At 39.5% G+C, this 4,645-nt stretch overlaps 1 long non-coding RNA gene across 2 annotated transcripts; it reads right to left on the reverse strand.

Annotated features, from left to right (window-relative positions):
• Window positions 1-2,219: 2,219 nt before the first annotated feature.
• Window positions 2,220-4,085, reverse strand: LOC138641369 (uncharacterized). 2 transcript variants are annotated; one of them, XR_011313796.1, is made up of 4 exons: window positions 4,031-4,085; window positions 3,858-3,926; window positions 2,622-3,285; window positions 2,220-2,543 (listed from the first exon to the last, which is right to left on the reverse strand). It is a non-coding gene; the product is annotated as an uncharacterized lncRNA (long non-coding RNA). The 2 variants fall into 2 exon arrangements; XR_011313795.1 differs by having other exon boundaries at window positions 3,858-4,085.
• Between the last annotated feature and the right edge of the window lie 560 nt (window positions 4,086-4,645).

Below are 4,645 nucleotides of genomic sequence, written 5' to 3' on the forward strand. Positions count from 1 at the left end.
AAACGCATGTACAGAAAAGGAGCAAAAATATGTGAAATTCGTCGTCACGGTAATGCTAGCGTTAACGCATGTGATCGCGTTTTTTCATTTTGATGTCCGTTTACGAAGTATCCATTTGTCTGCGTTTGTCACTGTCAATAAAGTTGTTCTTTTTTTTTTTTCCCTTTTGTCATTGTCGGGTGTGGGCACAGACTCATTCTCCATTTTGAAAGCATTGAGTGAACTTCTGCTAGCAAGATGTTTGTGTCTGAGCTCGTCAGATTTCGCTTGATGCGGTTGCGACTTCGGCAGAGAAAGCGTAGTTCGCAAAGGAGATATTGGATCCACGAAGTGAATTTCTTGCGGAGTACATATGGTGCCTTTCACACCCTGTATGTGCAGCTTCGGGATCATCCCTTCAAATTCCAACGCTATCTACGGATGTCCATTGAGACCTTTGATGTTCTGCTCTCGCATGTGAAGGATGAGATACATCATCATCGCAGCACTTTTCGTGAAAGCATCAGTGCGGAGCAACGTTTAGTAGTGACTGTGAGGTAATTATACATTTTTTTTATCATTATATTGACAAAGACTAGATCTCGGTATCGTGTGGCCTAATGTTCATTTAGCAATTGTATATTCTATTGTAACTAGCCATTAGATGATCATTAAAATCCTAATTTTTTTTTGCTTTTTGTTTTTGAATGTCGACAGATATCTGGCTACCGGAGAAACTTTTGCGTCACTGCATTATCAGTTTAGACTTGGGAAGTCAACAATTTGTCAACTGGTTCGGGAAACTTGTGATGCCATTTGGAACAACTTGCAACCACTTGTGCTACCAACACCAACATCAGAAATGTGGCTAGCGATTTCCCAACAGTTTGAGGATGTGGCTAATTTCCCCAATTGTATTGGTGCCGTGGACGGAAAGCACATTCGGATTCAGAAACCTGCACATAGTGGTTCCCTCTACTATAACTATAAGAAATACTTTTCTATAGTATTGATGGCGATTGCGGATGCCAGGTACCGTTTTGTTGCTGTGGATATTGGTGCTTATGGCCGGACTAACGATTCCAGAGTATTCAGAGACTCCAACATGGGCCGATGTTTGTACAGCCAACGTTTAAACATACCCTCATCACGACCTCTTCCGGGGACCGAAGGCCCAAGTTTGCCCTATGTTTTAGTTGGTGACGAGGCCTTCCAACTAGGACAAAATCTCCTCAAGCCCTACTCAAGCCGTAGTCTAGACTCCAGCAGGCGCATTTTTAATTATCGCTTGAGCCGGGCCAGACGTTATGTGGAGTGTGCCTTTGGGATTTTGACATTAAAATGGCGGATTTTACTAACCTGCATGCAACTGCAACCTGAAAATGTGGACCGTGTTGTGAAGGCGTGCATCTGTCTGCATAATTTTGTGGCGAGACATGAACCCCAGGTGGTAGACCCCGATGATTGCGAGTCGAACCTCAGTAGCATTGAATCGAATGCAGTTCGGTCAACAGCACAAATAATGAGGATTCGTGATCAATTTGCCCATTATTTCACACATGAAGGCCATGTTCCATGGCAAGACAGATACGTGTGAAAATATTGTAAAGTCTTCCTGATGTCGTGTAAAAAGTTATGTTGTTTAACCTGATGTCGTGTAAAAAGTTACATAGTGTAAAAAGTTACCTTATGTCGTGTAAAAAGTTGTTTAACCTGATGTCGTGTAAAAAGTTACCTTATGTCGTGTAAAAAGTTATGTTGTGTTAAAAGTTAAAGTCATACAAGAATCTTAAATTTGAAACAGTTTACTAAATGTTTATGGATTTTTCCAACAAACTGTTGGTACACAGGTTTAACATATGATATCCCATAGGGATGAAAAAAAAGGAAAATAGAAATTCACAACAAAAAACATAACAAAAAAAAAAAAAAGAAAACTTGCAACGCGGTAATTGCACCTGGCTGGGGACAGTGAACGGTACTAAAGACTTTGGTACTGCACGGGAGTATTGTCTGCCCAACTATATGATGGACTGCTACATTGTCTATGAGGTTCCACGCTCGTTTCACCGCGGCCTCTATATTGAGGGTTGTAGGGCGGCATGTCCAGTCTTCTTGTTCCCGATGGAGCGGGTTCCTGGGGGCCCACAAATTCCTCTAGAAGCTCGTTCAGTCTTTGTCTAAACATAAGGTTTCTATGTGCCGGGATATTTTGTGCTACAGGCACATATGACAAGAAAAGTAGCTTCCACTCATTAGCAGAGTATACAGACTCGCGTGCTTGCAGCTCGGTAATTTCTCGCCTCAGGTCTTTGAGCTCACTGCGACACATGTCCTCTACCCGTTGGAGTCCATCCACGATAATTGCATCAGCTTCATCTTTTTGTGATGCTCGCTTGCGTCCACGCTGTGATTGCAACCGGGCACTCACACCTGCAGCAACAGTGCTTCTATCCGCAGATCGTGGCTCGCTGATGCCAGACACATCTTCAGGTTGCGTTGGTTCCACTGGAGAAGGCTCCAGTTCCTCTGTCGGTCTAGGAGCAGCGGTACTGCATATCGTGCTGTAACCCAAAAAAAAAAAAAGTAATTTAGTTTCCTTTAAACAATTTTGTCTCGCACACAGACCTATTTGTACTTACGAGCGCTGAGACAATGTTTTTTGAAGAAAGAGCAGTTGGTCGTAATGCACATACGGGGTCACCCGTTTACCACTGGATCCGCTTGGTGCATTCTGACTGTTCCGGTAGTCACGGACAAAGCGATCGCGGATGGACTTCCAACGGGTATGGACAGCATCGGCTTTAAATTTAAAAAAAAAAATATATATATAAAAATAGTAGATAGATAGTTTTAAGATATAGGAAACATTTTTCATAGTTTGCTAGGATAGTTGACATATAAATAGTAGATAGATAGTTAAGAAATAGTTTAGAAATAGTGTATAGATAGATAGATATATAGTGTACAGATAGTTGATAATTGAGAGATAGACAACAAGTGGATAGGTTGATAGGATAGAATTTTTTATTATTTTTTTTTTGGTTAACATTTTCCGATGTTACGTCACCAATATTTAACAATTTTTTTCTTTGAGGTTGTCGACTTCTCCATGTATCGGGGATCAAAGTGACAGATTATTTGATCCCACAACTTCCGGTTCTTCACGATGTCATGGTGGGAGCTGTCGCTCTGGTCCCATATGGAGGGGTTGGCTTCCACAAGGTTGATCAGTGTCTCGTTGTGGATAGTCAATGGCTCTTCGTCAACGACAATCCTTTTTTTTTTTTTGGCCGCTGACTTGGACTATGTAAACACAAAAAGTTATGTTGATAGTGTCAATTTCACTGGATGGCCATATTCATATATACAGAGATAGATAGATACATAGATATAGCAATAGATAGATACATAGATATAGATAGATAGATACATAGATATAGATAGATAGATAGATATAGATAGATATATAGATACATAGATATAGATAGATAGATACATAGATATAGATAGATATAGATATATAGATACATAGATATAGATAGATATAGATAGATAGATACATAGATATAGATAGATAGATAGATAGATACATAGATAGATACATAAATATAGATGGATAGATATAGATAGATTGATAGATACAGAAATATAGATAGATAGATATAGATAGATATATAGATACATAGATATTGATAGATAGATAAATAGATAGATACATAGATATAGATAGATAGATAGATAGATACATAGATATAGATAGACAAATAGATGGAGCGATAGATAGTTGATAGATAGTTTATAGGTATAGTAGATAGAAAGTGAATAGATAGATTGTTGATAAATATTGGATAGAATATTTCTAATTTTATATTTACCACTGGCAGTTGTGGCGACGACAGACGGCTAGGGACCTTCTTTCTTTTGTGTCCTCCGTGTGCCACAACCTATTGTGTATGTAAAATGTAAAAAAAAAAAAATTAACATTAAATAATGTATTCATTGGATCAATAAATTTATGCATGAAAAATTCAACATGTGTGCTATGTACCTTTGTGCTTTTAGCATGTTTTTTGGGGGGTGGTCTAGCAGCCTCGGGCTCAGAAGACTCCTCTTCACAATAAAACAATAAACGGGATTGTTATGCCTAGCTCAATACAATGGAGTTTCACACAACATTATAGTGGTTTTTTAAAGTGCAAGCCTACCGACTGTGACGAAAAAATCGCAGACATGCTGCTGCTGCTGCTGACATCTGTATCCGACATCTGTGTGCAACAAAGCAATACATGTTTAGTACACACACATCCGACGGACATTACAGACTCCCATGATGTATACTGAGATATATATATAGAAATGTACTTACATTTCAGGAGAGCTATTGCAACACTCTGTCACGTGCAGTAAATGTGTGGGTGGTATATTCCTCCTTTAATGGCCGAAATCACATTTCCTGTCACATGACACATGTGACCACCCTCAAACGCTATTAAAACGTGTGGTCCTATTTGGAAATTTTTCATGATTTGCGTCTGACTGCGTTTGCCATAGCCTTCTATGGCAGAATGAACGCTTCCGTTAGTAGTGCGTTAGCTTGGCCGGACCCGAGAACGCTGCAAGCCGCGTTGAAGGTCCGTCAGAAAAAAAACGTTATGTGACAAAC

The sequence above is a fragment of the Ranitomeya imitator genome, chromosome 6, assembly GCF_032444005.1.
Source record: "Ranitomeya imitator isolate aRanImi1 chromosome 6, aRanImi1.pri, whole genome shotgun sequence".
Taxonomy (NCBI): domain Eukaryota; kingdom Metazoa; phylum Chordata; class Amphibia; order Anura; family Dendrobatidae; genus Ranitomeya; species Ranitomeya imitator.